The following is a 23,866-nucleotide window of genomic DNA, read 5'->3' on the forward strand; positions in this document are numbered from 1 at the left end:
TAAATATTATCAGTTTTCTGGTCATTTCCCTGCTTTCCACGGTTAATGTCAGTGTTTGAAAATGGCAGGGTATGTAGTAAGAACCGACTTACTTTTATTTCAAGTGTTTATTACAAGTTTTTAATCGTTTCTGGAAACTCTAAATGCGTATTTTAAGGGTTTTACATCAATTAGAGAGTTTAATTACAAGTATGTACAGGAACCATCAGGATATTAACTGATTCACCAAAAAGACGCTAGAGAAATTCGGCCTCAATTGTAAACATAAGCAGTATAGTCCTCACTTACAGTCTTTCTACACTAATTTTGAGCTGTATAAACATGAATTCCTAATATTTCAAAGCAAATTCAAATGAAAACGCTCGTGAAAGTGACCGAAGTTGTATATATTTTCAGTTTTCTAGTCATTTCCCTGCTTTCCACGGTTAATGTCAGTGTTTGAAAATGGCAGGGTATGTAGTAAGAACCTACTTACTTTTATTTCAAGTACTTATTACAAGTTTTAAATCATTTCTGGAAACTCTAAATGCGTATTTTAAGAGTTATACCACAATTAGACAGTTTTCTTACAAGTATGTACTGGAACCCTCAGGATATTTACTGATTCACCAAAAAGACGGTAGAGAAATTCAGCTTCAATTGTAAACATAAGCAGTATAGTCCTCACTTACAGTCTTTCTACACTAATTTTGAGCTCTATAAACATGAATTCCTAGTATTTGAAAGCAAATTCAAGTGAAAACGCTCCCTAAAGTGCCATGAGTTGTAAATATTTTCAGTTTTCTGGTCATTTCCCTGCTTTCCACGGGTAATGTCAGTCATTGAAAACGGCAGGATATGTAGTAATACTCTACTTACTTTTATTTCAAGTGCTTATTACAAGTTTTAAATCATTTCTGGAAACTCTAAATGCGTATTTTAAGAGTTATACCACAATTAGACAGTTTTCTTACAAGTATGTACTGGAACCCTCAGGATATTAACTGATTCACCAAAAAGACGCTAGAGAAATTCGGCCTCAATTGTAAACATAAGCAGTATAGTCCTCACTTACAGTCTGTCTACACTAATTTTGAGCTGTATAAACATGAATTCCTAAATTTGAAAGCAAATTCAAGTGAAAACGCTCGCTATAGTGGACGGATTTGAAAATATTATCAGTTTTCTGGTCATTTCCCTGCTTTCCACGGGTCATGTCAGTCATTGAAAACGGCAGGGTATGTTGTAATACTCTACTTACTTTTATTTCAAGTGCTTATTACAAGTTTTAAATCATTTCTGGAAACTCTAAAGGCGTATTTTAAGAGTTATACCACAATTAGACAGTTTTTTTACAAGTATGTACTGGAACCGTCAGGATATTAACTGATTCACCAAAAAGACTCTAGAGAAATTTGGCCTCAATTGTAAACATAAGCAGTATAGTCCTCACTTACAGTCTTTCTTTACTAATTTTGAGCTGCATAAACATGGATTCAAATATTTCAAAGCAAATTCAAGTGAAAACGCTCGGAAAAGTGGCCGGAGTTGTAAATATTATCAGTTTTCTCGTCATTTCCCTGCTTTCCACGGGTAATGTCAGTGATTGAAAACGGCAGGGTATGTAGTAAGAACCTACTTACTTTTATTTCCAGTGCTTATTACAAGTTTTAAATCATTTCTGGAAACTCGAAATGCATATTTTGAGAGTTATACCACAATTAGACAGTTTTCTTACAAGTATGTACTGGAACTGTCAGGATATTTACTGATTCACCAAAAAGATGCTAGAGAAATTCGGCCTCAATTGTAAACATAAGCAGTATAGTCCTCACTTATGGTCTTTCTACACTAATTTTTAGCTGTATAAACATGGATTCAAATATTTCAAAGCAAATTCAAGTGAATGCGCTCGCTAAAGTGGCCGGAGTTGTAAATATTATCAGTTTTCTGGTCATTTCCCTGCTTTCCACGGGTAATGTCATTGATTGAAAAAGGCAGGGTATGTAGTAAGAACCGACTTACTTTTATTTCAAGGTCTTATTACAAGTTTTAAATCATTTCTGGAAACTCTAAATGCGTATTTTAAGAGTTATTCGACAATTAGACAGTTTTCTTACAAGTATGTCCTGGAACCGTCAGGAAATTTACTGATTCACGATAAAGACGATAGAGAAATTCGGCCTCAATTGTAAACATAAGCAGTATAGTCCTCACTTACAGTCTTTCTACACTAATTTTGAGCTGTATAAACATGGATTCAAATATTTGAAAGCAAATTCAAGTGAAAACGCTCCCTAAAGTGGCCGGAGTTATAAATATTATCAGTTTTCTGGTCATTTCCCTGCTTTCCACGGGTAATGTCAGTGATTGAAAACGGCAGGGTATGTAGTAAAAACCTACTTACTTTTATTTCAAGTTTTTATTACAAGTTTTTAATCATTTCTGGAAACTCTAAATGCGTATTTTAAGAGTTATTCGACAATTAGAGAGTTTTCTTACAAGTATGTCCTGGAACCGTCAGGAAATTTACTGATTCACGATAAAGACGATATAGAAATTCGGCCTCAATTGTAAACATAAACAGTATAGTCCTCACTTACAGTCTTTCTACACTAATTTTGAGCTGTATAAACATGGATTCAAATATTTGAAAGCAAATTCAAGTGAAAACGCTCGCTAAAGTGGCCGGAGTTATAAATATTATCAGTTTTCTGGTCATTTCCCTGCTTTCCACGGGTAATGTCAGTGATTGAAAACGGCAGGGTATGTAGTAAGAACCTACTTACTTTTATTTCAAGTTTTTATTACAAGTTTTTAATCGTTTCTGGAAACTCTAAATGCGTTTTTTAAGGGTTTTACAGCAATTAGAGAGTTTAATTACAAGTATGTACAGGAACCATCAGGATATTAACTGATTCACCAAAAAGACGCTAGAGAAATTCGGCCTCAATTGTAAACATAAGCAGTATAGTCCTCACTTACAGTCTTTCTACACTAATTTTGAGCTGTATAAACATGAATTCCTAATATTTCAAAGCAAATTCAAATGAAAACGCTCGTGAAAGTGACCGGAGTTGTATATATTTTCAGTTTTCTAGTCATTTCCCTGCTTTCCACGGGTAATGTCAGTGTTTGAAAATGGCAGGGTATGTAGTAAGAACCTACTTACTTTTATTTCAAGAGCTTATTACAAGTTTTAAATCATTTCTGGACACTCTAAATGCGTATTTTAAGAGTTATACCACAATTAGACAGTTTCCTAACAAGTATGTACTGGAACCCTCAGGATATTAACTGATTCACCAAAAAGACGCTAGAGAAATTCAGCTTCAATTGTAAACATAAGCAGTATAGTCCTCACTTACAGTCTTTCTACACTAATTTTGAGCTCTATAAACATGAATTCCTAGTATTTGAAAGCAAATTCAAGTGAAAACGCTCCCTAAAGTGCCATGAGTTGTAAATATTTTCAGTTTTCTGGTCATTTCCCTGCTTTCCACGGGTAATGTCAGTCATTCAAAGCGGCAGGATATGTAGTAATACTCTACTTACTTTTATTTCAAGTGCTTATTACAAGTTTTAAATCATTTCTGGAAACTCTAAATGCGTATTTTAAGAGTTATACCACAATTAGACAGTTTTCTTACAAGTATGTACTGGAACCCTCAGGATATTAACTGATTCACCAAAAAGACGCTAGAGAAATTCGGCCTCAATTGTAAATATAAGCAGTATAGTCCTCACTTACAGTCTGTCTACACTAATTTTGAACTGTATAAACATGAGTTCCTAGTATTTGAAAGCAAATTCAAGTGAAAACGCTCCCTAAAGTGCCATGAGTTGTAAATATTTTCAGTTTTCTGGTCATTTCCCTGCTTTCCACGGGTAATGTCAGTCATTGAAAACGGCAGGATATGTAGTAATAATCTACTTACTTTTATTTCAAGTGTTTATTACAAGTTTTTAATCGTTTCTGGAAACTCTTAATGCGTATTTTAAGGGTTTTACCGTAATTAGAGAGTTCAATTACAAGTGTGTACTGGAACCATAAGGATATTACCTGATTCACTAAAAAGACCCTAGAGAAATTCGGCCTCAATTGTAAACATAAGCAGTATAGTCCTCCATTACAGTCTTTCTACACTAATTTTGAGCTGTATAAACGTGAATTCCTAGTATTTGAAAGCAATTTCTTGTGAAAATGCTCTCTGAAGTAGCCTGAGTTGTAAATATTTTCAGTTTTCTGGTCATTTCCCTGCTTTCAACAGGTAGTCTCCGTGATTGAACACGGTAGGAAAAGTACTAAGAATGTATTTACTTTTATTTCAAGTGTATCTTACAAGGTTTTAATCATTTCTGGAAACTATAATTGCGAATTTTAAGAGTTTTACCATCATAAGACAGTATTTTTAGAAGTATGTACTTGAATATTCAGCATTTTAACTGATTCACACACAAAAAGCCAGAGAAATTCGGCCTTAACTGTAAACCTAAAGAGTACAGTCATCACATACAGTCTTTCTTCACAAATTTTGTGCTATATACATATGAATTCCTAATATTTGAAAGAAAATTCTTGTGAAAATGCTCGCTGAAGTAGCCTGAGTTGTAAATATTTTCAGTTTTCTGGTCATTTCCCAGGTTTCCACTGGTCGTCTCCATGATTTAAAACAGCAGTAAAGGTAGTAAGAATCTATTTTCTTTTATTTGATTTGTTTCTCTTTCTTTCAAGTTTTTAATCATTTCTGGAAACTATAATTGCGTAGTTTAAGAGTTTTACCACAATTAGACAGTGTTTTTAGAAGTGTGTACTTGAATAGTCAGCATTTTAACTGATTCACCCACAAAAAGCCAGAGAAATTCGGCCTCAATTGTAAACATAAACAGTACAGTCCTCACATACAGTTTTCTACACACATTTTGCACGGTATAAAAAGGAATTCCTTATATTTGAAAGCAAATTCTTGTGAAAACGCTCCCTAAAATAGCCGGCTTTTTAAATATCATCCGTTTTCTGGTCATTTCAGAGCTTTCCACTGGTAGTCTCCCTGACTGAAAACAGAAGGAAAGGTAGTAAGAATCTATTTACTTTTCTATCAAGTGTATCTTACAAGTTTTTAATCAATTCTGGAAACAATAATTGCGTATTTTAAGAGTTTTACTACAATTACTCAGTGTTTTTAGAAGTATGTACTTGAAGAGTCAGATTATTAACTGATTCACACACAAAAAGTAGAGAAATTCGACCTCTATTGTAAACATAAACAGTGTAGTCCTCACTTACAGTCTGTCTACACTAATTTTGAGCTGTATAAACATGAATTCCTAAATTTGAAACCAAATTCAAGTGAAAACGCTCGCTAAAGTGGACGGATTTGAAAAAATTATCAGTTTTCTGGTCATTTCCCTGCTTTCCACGGGTAATGTCAGTGATTGAAAACGGCAGGGTATGTAGTAAGAACCTACTTACTTTTCTTTCAAGTGTTTATTACAAGTTTTTAATCATTTCTGGAAACTCTAAATGCGTATTTTAAGGGTTTTACCACAATTAGAGAGTTTAATTACAAGTATGTACTGGAACCCTCAGGATATTAACTGATTCACCAAAAAGACGCTAGAGACATTCGGCCTCAATTGTAAACATAAGCAGTAGAGTCCTCACTTACAGTCTTTCTACACTAATTTTGAGCTGTATAAACATGGATTCAAATATTTGAAAGCAAATTCAAGTGAAAACGCTCGGTAAAGTGGCCGGAGTTGTAAATATTATCAGTTTTCTGGTCATTTCCCTGCTTTCCACGTGCAATGTCAGTGATTGAAAACGGCAGGGTATGTAGTAAGAACCTACTTACTTTTATTTCAAGTGCTTATTACCAGTTTTAAAAAAATTCTGGAAACTGTAAATGCGTATTTTATGAGTTATACCACAATTAGACAGTTTTCTTACAAGTATGTACTGGAACCGTCAGGATATTACCTGATTCACCAAAAAGATGGTAGAGAAATTCGGCCTCAATTTTAAACATCGGCAGTATAGTCCTCATTTACAGTAATTCTACACTAATTTTGAGCTGTATAAACATGAATGCCTAATATTTGAAAGCAAATTCAAGTGAAAACGCTCCCTAAAGTACCATGAGTTGTAAATATTAACAGTTATCTGGTCACTTCCCTGCTTTCCACGGGTCATGTCAGTCATTGAAAACGGCAGGATATGTAGTAATACTCTACTTACTTTTATTTCAAGAGCTTATTACAAGTTTTAAATCATTTCTGGAAACTCTAAATGCGTATTTTAATAGTTATACCACAATTAGACAGTTTTCTTACAAGTATGTACTGGAACCCTCAGGATATTAACTGAATCACCAAAAAGACGCTAGAGAAATTCGTCCTCAATTGTAAACATAAGTAGTATAGTCCTCACTTACATCTTTCTACAATAATTTTGAGCTGTATGAACATGGATTCAAATATTTCAAAGCAAATTCAAGTGAAAAAGCTCGCTAAAGTGGCCAGAGTTGTAAATATTATCAGTTTTCTGGTCATTTCCCTGCTTTCCACGGGTAATGTCAGTGATTGAAAACGGCAGGGTATGTAGTAAGAACCTACTTACTTTTATTTCAAGTGCTTATTACCAGTTTTAAATCATTTCTGGAAACTGTAAATGCGTATTTTATGAGTTATACCACAATTAGACAGTTTTCTTACAAGTATGTACTGGAACCGTCAGGATATTACCTGATTCACCAAAAAGATGCTAGAGAAATTCGGCCTCAATTGTAAACATAGGCAGTATAGTCCTCATTTACAGTATTTCTACACTAATTTTGAGCTGTATAAACATGAATGCCTAGTATTTGAAAGCAAATTCAAGTGAAAACGCTCCCTAAGGTGCCATGAGTTGTAAATATTTTCAGTTTTCTGGTCATTTCCCTGCTTTCCACGGGTCATGTCAGTCATTGCAAATGGCAGGATATGTAGTAATAATTTGCTTACTTTCATTTCAAGTGCTTATTACAAGTTTTAAATCATTTCTGGAAACTCTAAATGCGTATTTTAAGAGTTATACCACAATTAGACAGTTTTCTAACAAGTATGTACTGGAACCCTCAGGATATTTACTGATTCACCAAAAAGACGTTAGAGAAATTCGGCCTCAATTGTAAACCTAAGCAGTATAGTCCTCACTTACAGTCTTTCTACACTAATTTAGAGCTGTATAAACATGGATTCCTAATATTTCAAAGAAAATTCAAGTGAAAACGCTCGGTAAAGTGGCCGCAGATGTAAATATTATCAGTTTTCTGGTCAATTCCCTGATTTCCACGGATAATGTCAGTGATTAAAAATGGCAGGGTATGTGGTAAGAACCTACTTACTTTTATTTCAAGAGCTCATTACAAGTTTTAAATCATTTCTGGAAACTCTAAATGCGTATTTTAAGAGTTATACCACAATTAGACAGTTTTCTTACAAGTATGTACTGGAACCCTCAGGATATTAACTGATTCACCAAAAAGACGCTAGAGAAATTCGGTCTCAATTGTAAAAATATGCAGTATAGTCCTCACTTAGTCTTTCTACACTAATTTTGAGCTGTATAAACATGGATTCCTAATATTTGAAAGCAAATTCAAGTGAAAACGCTCGGTAAAGTGGCCGGAGTTGTAAATATTATCAGTTTTCTGGTCATTTCCCTGCTTTCCACCTGTAATGTCAGTGATTGAAAACGGCAGGGTATATATTAAGAACCTACTTACGTTTATTTCTAGTGCTTATTACAAGTTTTAAATCATTTCTGGAAACTCGCAATGCGTATTTTAAGAGTTATACCACAATTAGACAGTTTTCTTACAAGTATGTACTGGAACCGTTCAGGATAATAACTGATTCACCAAAAGACGCTAGAGAAATTCGGCCTCAATTGTAAACATAAGCAGTATAGTCCTCACTTCCAGTCTTTCTACACTAATTTTGAGCTGTATAAACAAGAATTCCTAATATTTAAAAGCAAATTCAAGTGAAAACGCTCGCTAAAGTGGCCGGAGTTGTAAATATTATCCTTTTTCTGTTCACTTCCCTACTTTCCACGGGTAATGTCAGTGATTGAAAACGGCAGGGTATGTAGTAGGAACCTACTTCCTTTTATTTCAAGTACTTATTACAAGTTTTAAATCATTTCTGGAAACTCTAATTGCGTATTTTAAGATTTATACCACAATTAGAGAGTTTTCTTACAAGTATGTACTGGAAACGTCAGGATATTAACTGATTCACCAAAAAGACTCTTGAGAAATTCGGCCTCAATTGTAAACATAAGCAGTATAGTCCTCTCTTACAGTCTTTCTACACTAATTTTGAGCTGTATAAACATGGATTCAAATATTTGAAAGCAAATTCAAGTGAAAACGCTCGGTAAAGTGGCCGGAGTTGTAAATATTATCAGTTTTCTGGTCATTTCCCTGCTTTCCACGTGCAATGTCAGTGATTGAAAACGGCAGGGTATGTAATAAGAACCTACTTACTTTTATTTCAAGTGCTTATTACCAGTTTTAAAAAATTTCTGGAAACTGTAAATGCGTATTTTATGAGTTATACCACAATTAGACAGTTTTCTTACAAGTATGTACTGGAACCGTCAGGATATTACCTGATTCACCAAAAAGATGGTAGAGAAATTCGGCCTCAATTTTAAACATAGGCAGTATAGTCCTCATTTACAGTAATTCTACACTAATTTTGAGCTGTATAAACATGAATGCCTAATATTTGAAAGCAAATTCAAGTGAAAACGCTCCCTAAAGTACCATGAGTTGTAAATATTAACAGTTATCTGGTCACTTCCCTGCTTTCCACGGGTCATGTCAGTCATTGAAAACGGCAGGATATGTAGTAATAATTTGCTTACTTTCATTTCAAGTGCTTATTACAAGTTTTAAATCATTTCTGGAAACTCTAAATGCGTATTTTAAGAGTTATACCACAATTAGACAGTTTTCTAACAAGTATGTACTGGAACCCTCAGGATATTTACTGATTCACCAAAAAGACGTTAGAGAAATTCGGCCTCAATTGTAAACCTAAGCAGTATAGTCCTCACTTACAGTCTTTCTACACTAATTTTGAGCTGTATAAACATGGATTCCTAATATTTCAAAGAAAATTCAAGTGAAAACGCTCGGTAAAGTGGCCGCAGATGTAAATATTATCAGTTTTCTGGTCAATTCCCTGATTTCCACGGATAATGTCAGTGATTAAAAACGGCAGGGTATGTGGTAAGAACCTACTTACTTTTATTTCAAGAGCTCATTACAAGTTTTAAATCATTTCTGAAAACTCTAAATGCGTATTTTAAGAGTTATACCACAATTAGACAGTTTTCTTACAAGTATGTACTGGAACCCTCAGGATATTAACTGATTCACCAAAAAGACGCTAGAGAAATTCGGCCTCAATTGTAAAAATAAGCAGTATAGTCCTCACTTAGTCTTTCTACACTAATTTTGAGCTGTATAAACATGGATTCCTAATATTTGAAAGCAAATTCAAGTGAAAACGCTCGCTAAAGTGGCCAGAGTTGAAAATATTATCAGTTTTCTGGTCATTTCCCTGCTTTCCACGGGTAATGTCAGTGATAGAAAACGGCAGGGTATGTAGTAAGAACCTACTTACTTTTATTTCAAGTGTTTATTACAAGTTTTTAATCATTTCTGGAAACTCTAAATGCGTATTTTAAGGGTTTTACCACAATTAGAGAGTTTAATTACAAGTATGTACTGGAACCCTCAGGATATTAACTGATTCACCAAAAAGACGCTAGAGACATTCGGCCTCAATTGTAAACATAAGCAGTATAGTCCTCACTTACAGTCTTTCTACACTAATTTTGAGCTGTATAAACATGGTTTCAAATATTTGAAAGCAAATTCAAGTGAAAACGCTCGGTAAAGTGGCCGGAGTTGTAAATATTATCAGTTTTCTGGTCATTTCCCTGCTTTCCACGTGCAATGTCAGTGATTGAAAAGGGCAGGGTATGTAGTAAGAACCTACTTACTTTTATTTCAAGTGCTTATTACCAGTTTTAAAAAATTTCTGGAAACTGTAAATGTGTATTTTATGAGTTATACCACAATTAGACAGTTTTCTTACAAGTATGTACTGGAACCGTCAGGATATTACCTGATTCACCAAAAAGATGGTAGAGAAATTCGGCCTCAATTTTAAACATAGGCAGTATAGTCCTCATTTACAGTAATTCTACACTAATTTTGAGCTGTATAAACATGAATGCCTAATATATGAAAGCAAATTCAAGTGAAAACGCTCCCTAAAGTACCATGAGTTGTAAATATTAACAGTTATCTGGTCACTTCCCTGCTTTCCACGGGTCATGTCAGTCATTGAAAACGGCAGGATATATAGTAATACTCTACTTACTTTTATTTCAAGAGCTTATTACAAGTTTTAAATCATTTCTGGAAACTCCAAATGCGTATTTTAAGAGTTATACCACAATTAGACAGTTTTCTTACAAGTATGTACTGGAACCCTCAGGATATTAACTGAATCACCAAAAAGACGCTAGAGAAATTCGTCCTCAATTGTAAACATAAGTAGTACAGTCCTCACTTACATCTTTCTACACTAATTTTGAGCAGTATAAACATGGATTCAAATATTTCAAAGCAAATTCAAGTGAAAAAGCTCGCTAAAGTGGCCAGAGTTGTAAATATTATCAGTTTTCTGGTCATTTCCCTGCTTTCCACGGGTAATGTCAGTGATTCAAAACGGCAGGGTATGTAGTAAGAACCTACTTACTTTTATTTCAAGTGCTTATTACCAGTTTTAAATCATTTCTGGAAACTGTAAATGCGTATTTTATGAGTTATACCACAATTAGACAGTTTTCTTACAAGTATGTACTGGAACCGTCAGGATATTACCTGATTCACAAAAAAGATGCTAGAGAAATTCGGCCTCAATTGTAAACATAGGCAGTATAGTCCTCATTTACAGTATTTCTACACTAATTTTGAGCTGTATAAACATGAATGCCTAGTATTTGAAAGCAAATTCAAGTGAAAACGCTCCCTAAGGTGCCATGAGTTGTAAATATTTTCAGTTTTCTGGTCATTTCCCTGCTTTCCACGGGTCATGTCAGTCATTGCAAATGGCAGGATATGTAGTAATAATTTGCTTACTTTCATTTCAAGTGCTTATTACAAGTTTTAAATCATTTCTGGAAACTCTAAATGCGTATTTTAAGAGTTATACCACAATTAGACAGTTTTCTAACAAGTATGTACTGGAACCCTCAGGATATTTACTGATTCACCAAAAAGACGTTAGAGAAATTCGGCCTCAATTGTAAACCTAAGCAGTATAGTCCTCACTTACAGTCTTTCTACACTAATTTAGAGCTGTATAAACATGGATTCCTAATATTTCAAAGAAAATTCAAGTGAAAACGCTCGGTAAAGTGGCCGCAGATGTAAATATTATCAGTTTTCTGGTCAATTCCCTGATTTCCACGGATAATGTCAGTGATTAAAAACGGCAGGGTATGTGGTAAGAACCTACTTACTTTTATTTCAAGAGCTCATTACAAGTTTTAAATCATTTCTGGAAACTCTAAATGCGTATTTTAAGAGTTATACCACAATTAGACAGTTTTCTTACAAGTATGTACTGGAACCCTCAGGATATTAACTGATTCACCAAAAAGACGCTAGAGAAATTCGGCCTCAATTGTAAAAATAAGCAGTATAGTCCTCACTTAGTCTTTCTACACTAATTTTGAGCTGTATAAACATGGATTCCTAATATTTGAAAGCAAATTCAAGTGAAAACGCTCGCTAAAGTGGCCAGAGTTGTAAATATTATCAGTTTTCTGGTCATTTCCCTACTTTCCATGGGTAATGTCAGTGATTGAAAAAGGCAGGGAATGTAGTTAGAACCTACTTACTTTTATTTCAAGGGCTTATTACAAGTTTTAAATCATTTCTGGAAACTCTAAATGCGTATTTTAAGAGTTATACCACAATTAGACAGTTTTCTTACAAGTATGTACTGGAACCCTCAGGATATTAACTGATTCACCAAAAAGACGCTAGAGAAATTCGGCCTGAATTGTAAACATAAGCAGTATAGTCCTCACTTACAGTCTTTCGACACTAATTTTGAGCTGTATAAACGAATTCCTAAATTTGAAAGCAAATTCAAGTGAAAACGCTCGCTAAAGTGGCCGGAGTTGTAAATATTATCAGTTTTCTGGTCATTTCCCTGCTTTCCACGGGTAATGTCAGTGATTGAAAACGGCAGGGTATGTATTAAGAACCTACTTACTTTTATTTCAAGTGTTTATTACAAGTTTTTAATCGTTTCTGGAAAGTCTAAATGTGTATTTTAAGGGTTTTACCGCAATTAGAGAGTTTAATTACAAGTATGTACTGGAACCCTCAGGATATTAACTGATTCACTAAAAAGACGCTAGAACAATTCGGCCTAAATTGTAAACATAAACAGTATAGTCCTCACTTACAGTCTTTCTACACTAATTTTGAGCTGTATAAACATGAATTCCTAGTATTTGAAAGCAAATTCAAGTGAAAACGTTCCCTAAAGTGCCATGAGTTGTAAATATTTTCAGTTTTCTGGTCATATCCCTGCTTTCCACGGGTAATGTCAGTGATTGAAAACGGCAGGATATGTAGTAATAATCTACTTACTTTTATTTCAAGTGTTTATTAAAAGTTTTTAATCGTTTCTGGAAACTCTTAATGCCTATTTTAAGGGTTTTACTGTAATTAGAGAGTTTAATTACAAGTGTGTACTGGAACCGTAAGGATATTAGCTGATTCACTAAAAAGACGCTAGAGAAATTCGGCCTCAATTGTAAACATAAGCAGTATAGTCCTCACTTACAGTCTTTCTACACTAATTTTGAGCTGTATAAACATGAATTCCTAGTATTTGAAAGAAATTTCTTGTGAAAATGCTCTCTGAAGTAGCCTGAGTTGTAAATATTTTCAGTTTTGTGGTCATTTCCCTACTTTCAACGGGTAGTCTCCGTGATTGAACACGGTAGGAAAAGTACTCAGAATGTATTTACTTTTATTTCAAGTGTATCTTACAAGGTTTTAATCATTTCTGGAAACTATAATTGCGAATTTTAAGAGTTTTACCATCATAAGACAGTATTTTTAGAAGTATGTACTTGAATATTCAGCATTTTAACTGATTCACACACAAAAAGCCAGAGAAATTCAGCCTTAACTGTAAACCTAAAGAGTACAGTCATCACATACAGTCTTTCTACACAAATTTTGTGCTATATACATATGAATTCCTAATATTTGAAAGAAAATTCTTGTGAAAATGCTCGCTGAAGTAGCCTGAGTTGTAAATATTTTCAGTTTTCTGGTCATTTCCCAGGTTTCCACTGGTAGTCTCCATGATTTAAAACAGCAGTAAAGGTAGTAAGAATCTATTTCCTTTTATTTCATTTGTTTCTCTTTCTTTCAAGTTTTTAATCATTTCTGGAAACTATAATTGCGTAGTTTAAGAGTTTTACCACAATTAGACAGTGTTTTTAGAAGTGTGTACTTGAATAGTCAGCATTTTAACTGATTCACCCACAAAAAGCCAGAGAAATTCGGCCTCAATTGTAAACATAAACAGTACAGTCCTCACATACAGTTTTCTACACACATTTTGCACGGTATAAACAGGAATTCCTTATATGTGAAAGCAGATTCTTGTGAAAACGCTCCCTAAAATAGCCGGCTTTGTAAATATCATCCGTTTTCTGGTCATTTCAGAGCTTTCCACTGGTAGTCTCCCTGACTGAAAACAGAAGGAAAGGTAGTAAGAATCTATTTACTTTTCTATCAAGTGTTTCTTACAAGTTTTTAATCAATTCTGGAAAAAATAATTGCGTATTTTAAGAGTTTTACTACAATTACTAAGTGTTTTTAGAAGTATGTACTTGAAGAGTCAGCTTTTTAACTGATTCACACACAAAAAGTAGAGAAATTCGACCTCTATTTTAAACATAAACAGTGTAGTCCTCACTAACAGTCTGTCTACACTAATTTTGAGCTGTATAAATATGAATTCCTAAATTTGAAAGCAAATTCAAGTGAAAACGCTCTCTAAAGTGGCCGGATTTGAAAATATTATCAGTTTTCTGGTCATTTCCCTGCTTTCCACGGGTAATGTCAGTGATTGAAAAGGGCAGGGTATGTAGTAAGAACCTACTTACTTTTATTTCAAGTGTTTATTACAAGTTTTTAACCATTTCTGGAAACTCTAAATGCGTATTTTAAGGCTTTTATCACAATTAGAGAGTTTAATTACAAGTGTGTACTGGAACCGTCAGGATATTAACCGATTCACCAAAAGACGCTAGAGAAATTCAGCCTCAATTGTAAACATAAGCAGTAGAGTCCTCACTTACAGTCTTTCTACACTAATTTTGAGCTGTATAAACATGGATTCAAATATTTGAAAGCAAATTCAAGTGAAAACGCTCGGTAAAGTGGCCGGAGTTGTAAATATTATCAGTTTTCTGGTCATTTCCCTGCTTTCCACGTGTAATGTCAGTGATTGAAAACGGCAGGGTACGTAGTAAGAACCTACATACTTTTATTTCAAGTGCTTGTTACCAGTTTTAAATCATTTCTGGAAACTCTAAATGCGTATTTTAAGAGTTATACCACAATTAGACAGTTTTCTTACAAGTATGTACTGGAACCGTCAAGATATTAACTGATTCACCAAAAAGACGCTAGAGAAATTCGGCCTCAATTGTAATCATAGGCAGTATAGTCCTCATTTACAGTATTTCTAGACTAATTTTGAGCTGTATAAACATGAATGCCTAGTATTTGAAAGCAAATTCAAGTGAAAACGCTCCCTAAAGTGCCATGAGTTGTAAATATTGTCAGTTTTCTGGTCATTTCCCTGCTTTCCACGGGTCATGTCAGTCATTGAAAATGGCAGGATATGTGGTCATAAACTGCTTACATTCATTTCAAGTGCTTATTACAAGTTATAAATCATTTCTGGAAACACTAAATGCGTATTTCAAGAGTTATACCACAATTAGACAGTTTTCTTACAAGTATGTACTGGAACTGTCAGGATATTTACTGATTCACTAAAAAGACGCTAGAGAAATTCGGCCTCAATTGTAAACATAAGCAGTATAGTCCTCTCTTACAGTCTTTCTACACTAATTTTGAGCTGTATAAACATGAATTCCTAATATTTGAAAGCAAATTCAAGTGAAAACGCTCGGTAAAGTGGCCGGAGTTGTAAATATTATCAGTTTTCTGGTCATTTCCCTGCTTTCCACCTGTAATGTCAGTGATTGAAAACGGCAGGGTATATATTAAGAACCTACTTACGTTTATTTCTAGTGCTTATTACAAGTTTTAAATCATTTCTGGAAACTCGCAATGCGTATTTTAAGAGTTATACCACAATTAGAGAGTTTTCTTACAAGTATGTACTGGAACCGTTCAGGATAATAACTGATTCACCAAAAGACGCTAGAGAAATTCGGCCTCAATTGTAAACATAAGCAGTATAGTCCTCACTTCCAGTCTTTCTACACTAATTTTGAGCTGTATAAACAAGAATTCCTAATATTTAAAAGCAAATTCAAGTGAAAACGCTCGCTAAAGTGGCCGGAGTTGTAAATATTATCCGTTTTCTGTTCACTTCCCTACTTTCCACGGGTAATGTCAGTGATTGAAAACGGCAGGGTATGTAGTAGGAACCTACTTACTTTTATTTCAAGTACTTATTACAAGTTTTAAATCATTTCTGGAAACTCTAATTGCGTATTTTAAGATTTATACCACAATTAGAGAGTTTTCTTACAAGTATGTACTGGAAACGTCAGGATATTAACTGATTCACCAAAAAGACTCTTGAGAAATTCGGCCTCAATTGTAAACATAAGCAGTATAGTCCTCTCTTACAGTCTTTATACACTAATTTTGAGCTGTATAAACATGAATTCCTAATATTTGAAAGCAAATTCAAGTGAAAACGCTTGGTAAAGTGGCCGGAGTTGTAAATATTATCAGTTATCTGGTCACTTCCCTGTTTTCCACGGGTAATGGCAGTGACTGAAAACGGCAGGGTATGTAGTAAGAACCTACTTACTTTTATTTCAAGAGCTTATTACAAGTTTTAAATCATTTCTGGAAACTCTAATTGCGTATTTTAAGATTTATACCACAATTAGAGAGTTTTCTTACAAGTATGTACTGGAAACGTCAGGATATTAACTGATTCACCAAAAAGACTCTCGAGAAATTCGGCCTCAATTGTAAACATAAGCAGTATAGTCCTCTCTTACAGTCTTTATACACTAATGGTGAGCTGTATAAACATGAATTCCTAATATTTGAAAGAAAATTCAAGTGAAAATGCTCGCTAAAGTGGCCGGAGTTGTAAATATTATCAGTGTTCTGGTCATTTCCCTGCATTCCACGGGTAATGTCAGTGATTGAAAACGGCAGGGTACGTAGTAAGAACCTACATACTTTTATTTCAAGTGCTTGTTACCAGTTTTAAATCATTTCTGGAAACTCTAAATGCGTATTTTAAGAGTTATACCACAATTAGACAGTTTTCTTACAAGTATGTACTAGAACCGTCAAGATATTAACTGATTCACCAAAAAGACGCTAGAGAAATTCGGCCTCAATTGTAATCATAGGCAGTATAGTCCTCATTTACAGTATTTCTAGACTAATTTTGAGCTGTATAAACATGAATGCCTAGTATTTGAAAGCAAATTCAAGTGAAAACGCTCCCTAAAGTGCCATGAGTTGTAAATATTGTCAGTTTTCTGGTCATTTCCCTGCTTTCCACGGGTCATGTCAGTCATTGAAAATGGCAGGATATGTGGTCATAAACTGCTTACATTCATTTCAAGTGCTTATTACAAGTTATAAATCATTTCTGGAAACACTAAATGCGTATTTCAAGAGTTATACCACAATTAGACAGTTTTCTTACAAGTATGTACTGGAACTGTCAGGATATTTACTGATTCACTAAAAAGACGCTAGAGAAATTCGGCCTCAATTGTAAACATAAGCAGTATAGTCCTCTCTTACAGTCTTTCTACACTAATTTTGAGCTATATAAACATGAATTCCTAATATTTGAAAGCAAATTCAAGTGAAAACGCTCGGTAAAGTGGCCGGAGTTGTAAATATTATCAGTTTTCTGGTCATTTCCCTGCTTTCCACCTGTAATGTCAGTGATTGAAAACGGCAGGGTATATATTAAGAACCTACTTACGTTTATTTCTAGTGCTTATTACAAGTTTTAAATCATTTCTGGAAACTCGCAATGCGTATTTCAAGAGTTATACCACAATTAGACAGTTTTCTTACAAGTATGTACTGGAACCGTTCAGGATAATAACTGATTCACCAAAAGACGCTAGAGAAATTCGGCCTCAATTGTAAACATAAGCAGTATAGTCCTCACTTCCAGTCTTTCTACACTAATTTTGAGCTGTATAAACAAGAATTCCTAATATTTAAAAGCAAATTCAAGTGAAAACGCTCGCTAAAGTGGCCGGAGTTGTAAATATTATCCGTTTTCTGTTCACTTCCCTACTTTCCACGGGTAATGTCAGTGATTGAAAACGGCAGGGTATGTAGTAGGAACCTACTTACTTTTATTTCAAGTACTTATTACAAGTTTTAAATCATTTCTGGAAACTCTAATTGCGTATTTTAAGATTTATACCACAATTAGAGAGTTTTCTTACAAGTATGTACTGGAAACGTCAGGATATTAACTGATTCACCAAAAAGACTCTTGAGAAATTCGGCCTCAATTGTAAACATAAGCAGTATAGTCCTCTCTTACAGTCTTTATACACTAATTTTGAGCTGTATAAACATGAATTCCTAATATTTGAAAGCAAATTCAAGTGAAAACGCTTGGTAAAGTGGCCGGAGTTGTAAATATTATCAGTTATCTGGTCACTTCCCTGTTTTCCACGGGTAATGGCAGTGACTGAAAACGGCAGGGTATGTAGTAAGAACCTACTTACTTTTATTTCAAGAGCTTATTACAAGTTTTAAATCATTTCTGGAAACTCTAATTGCGTATTTTAAGATTTATACCACAATTAGAGAGTTTTCTTACAAGTATGTACTGGAAACGTCAGGATATTAACTGATTCACCAAAAAGACTCTGGAGAAATTCGGCCTCAATTGTAAACATAAGCAGTATAGTCCTCTCTTACAGTCTTTATACACTAATGGTGAGCTGTATAAACATGAATTCCTAATATTTGAAAGAAAATTCAAGTGAAAATGCTCGCTAAAGTGGCCGGAGTTGTAAATATTATCAGTGTTCTGGTCATTTCCCTGCATTCCACGGGTAATGTCAGTGATTGAAAACGGCAGGGTATGTAGTTAGAACCTACTTACTTTTATTTCAAGGGCTTATTACAAGTTTTATATCATTTCTGGAAATACTAAATGCGTATTTTAAGAGTTATACCACAATTAGACAGTTTTCTTACAAGTATGTAATGGAACCGTTCAGGATTATAACTGATTCACCAAAAGACGCTAGAGAAATTCGGCCTCAATTGTAAACATAAGCAGTATAGTCCTCACTTCCAGTCTTTCTACACTAATTTTGAGCTGTATAAACAAGAATTCCTAATATTTAAAAGCAAATTCAAGTGAAAACGCTCGCTAAAGTGGCCGGAGTTGTAAATATTATCCGTTTTCTGGTCACTTCCCTACTTTCCACGGGTAATGTCAGTTTTTGAAAACGGCAGGGTATGTAGTAAGAACCTACTTACTTTTATTTCAAGTACTTATTACAAGTTTTAAATCATTTCTGGAAACTCTAATTGCGTATTTTAAGATTTATACCACAATTAGAGAGTTTTCTTACAAGTATGTACTGGAAACGTCAGGATATTAACTGATTCACCAAAAAGACTCTCGAGAAATTCGGCCTCAATTGTAAACATAAGCAGTATAGTCCTCACTTACATTCCATCTACACTAATTTTGAGCTGTATAAACATGAATTCCTAATGTTTGAAAGCAAATTCAAGTGAAAACGATTGGTAAAGTGGCCGGAGTTGTAAATATTATCAGTGTTCTGGTCATTTCCCTGCATTCCACGGGTAATGTGAGTGATTGCAAACGGCAGGGTATGTAGTTAGAACCTACTTACTTTTATTTCAAGGGCTTATTACAAGTTTTATATCATTTCTAAAAATACTAAATGCGTATTTTAAGAGTTATACCACAATTAGACTGTTTTCTTACAAGTATATACTGGACCATTCAGGATAATAACTGATTCACCAAAAGACGCTATAGAAATTCTGCCTCAATTGTAAACATAAGCAGTATAGTCCTCTCTTACAGTCTTTCTATACTAAGTTTTAGCTGTATAAACATGAATTCCTAATATTTGAAAGCAAATTCAAGTGAAAACGCTCGGTAAAGTGGCCGGAGTTGTAAATATTATCAGTTTTCTGGTCATTTCCCTGCTTTCCACCTGTAATGTCAGTGATTGAAAACGGCAGGGTATATATTAAGAACCTACTTACTTTTATTTCTAGTGCTTATTACAAGTTTTAAATCATTTCTGGAAACTCGCAATGCGTATTTTAAGAGTTATACCACAACTAGACAGTTTTCTTACAAGTATGTACTGGAACCGTCAGGATATTTAATGATTCGCCAAAAAGATGCCAGAGAAATTCGGCCTCAATTGTAAACATAAGCAGTATAGTCCTCACTTACAGTCTTTCTACACTAATTTTGAGCTGTATAAACATGAATTCCTAATATTTGAAAGCAAATTTAAGTGAAAACGCTCGCTAAAGTGGCCGGAGTTGTAAATATTATCAGTTTTCTGGTCACTTCCCTGTTTTCCACGGGTAATGGCAGTGATTGAAAACGGCAGGGTATGTAGTAAGAACCTACTTACTTTTATTTCAAGTACTTATTACAAGTTTTAAATCATTTCTGGGAACTCTAATTGCGTATTTTAAGATTTATACCACAATTAGAGAGTTTTCTTACAAGTGTGTACTGGAACCGTAAGGATATTAGCTGATTCACTAAAAAGACGCTAGAGAAATTCGGCCTCAATTGTAAACATAAGCAGTATAGTCCTCACTTACAGTCTTTCTACACTAATTTTGAGCTGTATAAACGTGAATTCCTAGTATTTGAAAGAAATTTCTTGTGAAAATGCTCTCTGAAGTAGCCTGAGTTGTAAATATTTTCAGTTTTGTGGTCATTTCCCTACTTTCAACGGGTAGTCTCCGTGATTGAACACGGTAGGAAAAGTACTCAGAATGTATTTACTTTTATTTCAAGTGTATCTTACAAGGTTTTAATCATTTCTGGAAACTATAATTGCGAATTTTAAGAGTTTTACCATCATAAGACAGTATTTTTAGAAGTATGTACTTGAATATTCAGCATTTTAACTGATTCACACACAAAAAGCCAGAGAAATTCAGCCTTAACTGTAAACCTAAAGAGTACAGTCATCACATACAGTCTTTCTACACAAATTTTGTGCTATATACATATGAATTCCTAATATTTGAAAGAAAATTCTTGTGAAAATGCTCGCTGAAGTAGCCTGAGTTGTAAATATTTTCAGTTTTCTGGTCATTTCCCAGGTTTCCACTGGTAGTTTCCATGATTTAAAACAGCAGTAAAGGTAGTAAGAATCTATTTCCTTTTATTTCATTTGTTTCTCTTTCTTTCAAGTTTTTAATCATTTCTGGAAACTATAATTGCGTAGTTTAAGAGTTTTACCACAATTAGACAGTGTTTTTAGAAGTGTGTACTTGAATAGTCAGCATTTTAACTGATTCACCCACAAAAAGCCAGAGAAATTCGGCCTCAATTGTAAACATAAACAGTACAGTCCTCACATACAGTTTTCTACACACATTTTGCACAGTATAAACAGGAATTCCTTATATGTGAAAGCAGATTCTTGTGAAAACGCTCCCTAAAATAGCCGGCTTTGTAAATATCATCCGTTTTCTGGTCATTTCAGAGCTTTCCACTGGTAGTCTCCCTGACTGAAAACAGAAGGAAAGGTAGTAAGAATCTATTTACTTTTCTATCAAGTGTTTCTTACAAGTTTTTAATCAATTCTGGAAAAAATAATTGCGTATTTTAAGAGTTTTACTACAATTACTCAGTGTTTTTAGAAGTATGTACTTGAAGAGTCAGCTTTTTAACTGATTCACACACAAAAAGTAGAGAAATTCGACCTCTATTGTAAACATAAACAGTGTAGTCCTCACTAACAGTCTGTCTACACTAATTTTGAGCTGTATAAATATGAATTCCTAAATTTGAAAGCAAATTCAAGTGAAAACGCTCTCTAAAGTGGCCGGATTTGAAAATATTATCAGTTTTCTGGTCATTCTCCTGCTTTCCACGGGTAATGTCAGTGATTGAAAAGGGCAGGGTATGTAGTAAGAACCTACTTACTTTTATTTCAAGTGTTTATTACAAGTTTTTAACCATTTCTGGAAACTCTAAATGCGTATTTTAAGGCTTTTACCACAATTAGAGAGTTTAATTACAAGTGTGTACTGGAACCGTCAGGATATTAACCGATTCACCAAAAGACGCTAGAGAAATTCAGCCTCAATTGTAAACATAAGCAGTAGAGTCCTCACTTACAGTCTTTCTACACTAATTTTGAGCTGTATAAACATGGATTCAAATATTTGAAAGCAAATTCAAGTGAAAACGCTCGGTAAAGTGGCCGGAGTTGTAAATATTATCAGTTTTCTGGTCATTTCCCTGCTTTCCACGTGTAATGTCAGTGATTGAAAACGGCAGGGTATGTAGTAAGAACCTACATACTTTTATTTCAAGTGCTTGTTACCAGTTTTAAATCATTTCTGGAAACTCTAAATGCGTATTTTAAGAGTTATACCACAATTAGACAGTTTTCTTACAAGTATGTACTGGAACCGTCAAGATATTAACTGATTCACCAAAAAGACGCTAGAGAAATTCGGCCTCAATTGTAAACATAGGCAGTATAGTCCTCATTTACAGTCTTTCTACACTAATTTTGAGCTGTATAAACGTGAATTCCTAGTATTTGAAAGCAATTTCTTGTGAAAATGCTCTCTGAAGTAGCCTGAGTTGTAAATATTTTCAGTTTTCTGGTCATTTCCCTGCTTTCAACAGGTAGTCTCCGTGATTGAACACGGTAGGAAAAGTACTAAGAATGTATTTACTTTTATTTCAAGTGTATCTTACAAGGTTTTAATCATTTCTGGAAACTATAATTGTGAATTTTAAGAGTTTTACCACAATAAGACAGTATTTTTAGAAGTATGTACTTGAATATTCAGCATTTTAACTGATTCACACACAAAAAGCCAGAGAAATTCGGCCTTAACTGTAAACCTAAAGAGTACAGTCATCACATACAGTCTTTCTTCACAAATTTTGTGCTATATACATATGAATTCCTAATATTTGAAAGAAAATTCTTGTGAAAATGCTCGCTGAAGTAGCCTGAGTTGTAAATATTTTCAGTTTTCTGGTCATTTCCCAGGTTTCCACTGGTCGTCTCCATGATTTAAAACAGCAGTAAAGGTAGTAAGAATCTATTTTCTTTTATTTTATTTGTTTCTCTTTCTTTCAAGTTTTTAATCATTTCTGGAAACTATAATTGCGTAGTTTAAGAGTTTTACCACAATTAGACAGTGTTTTTAGAAGTGTGTACTTGAATAGTCAGCATTTTAACTGATTCACCCACAAAAAGCCAGAGAAATTCGGCCTCAATTGTAAACATAAACAGTACAGTCCTCACATACAGTTTTCTACACACATTTTGCACGGTATAAAAAGGAATTCCTTATATTTGAAAGCAAATTCTTGTGAAAACGCTCCCTAAAATAGCCGGCTTTGTAAATATCATCCGTTTTCTGGTCATTTCAGAGCTTTCCACTGGTAGTCTCCCTGACTGAAAACAGAAGGAAAGGTAGTAAGAATCTATTTACTTTTCTATCAAGTGTATCTTACAAGTTTTTAATCAATTCTGGAAACAATAATTGCGTATTTTAAAAGTTTTACTACAATTACTCAGTGTTTTTAGAAGTATGTACTTGAAGAGTCGGTTTTTAACTGATCACACACAAAAAGTAGAGAAATTCGACCTCTATTGTAAACATAAACAGTGTAGTCCTCACTTACAGTCTGTCTACACTAATTTTGAGCTGTATAAACATGAATTCCTAAATTTGAAACCAAATTCAAGTGAAAACGCTCGCTAAAGTGGACGGATTTGAAAAAATTATCAGTTTTCTGGTCATTTCCCTGCTTTCCACGGGTAATGTCAGTGATTGAAAACGGCAGGGTATGTAGGAAGAACCTACTTACTTTTATTTCAAGTGTTTATTACAAGTTTTTAATCATTTCTGGAAACTCTAAATGGGTATTTTAAGGGTTTTACCACAATTAGAGAGTTTAATTACAAGTATGTACTGGAACCCTCAGAATATTAACTGATTCACCAAAAAGACGCTAGAGACATTCGGCCTCAATTGTAAACATAAGCAGTATAGTCCTCACTTACAGTCTTTCTACACTAATTTTGAGCTGTATAAACATGGATTCAAATATTTGAAAGCAAATTCAAGTGAAAACGCTCGGTAAAGTGGCCGGAGTTGTAAATATTATCAGTTTTCTGGTCATTTCCCTGCTTTCCACGTGCAATGTCAGTGATTGAAAACGGCAGGGTATGTAGTAAGAACCTACTTACTTTTATTTCAAGTGCTTATTACCAGTTTTAAAAAATTTCTGGAAA

The sequence above is a fragment of the Myotis nattereri genome (assembly GCF_964212035.1).
Source record: "Myotis nattereri genome assembly, chromosome: 8".
In the NCBI taxonomy this organism is placed as follows: domain Eukaryota; kingdom Metazoa; phylum Chordata; class Mammalia; order Chiroptera; family Vespertilionidae; genus Myotis; species Myotis nattereri.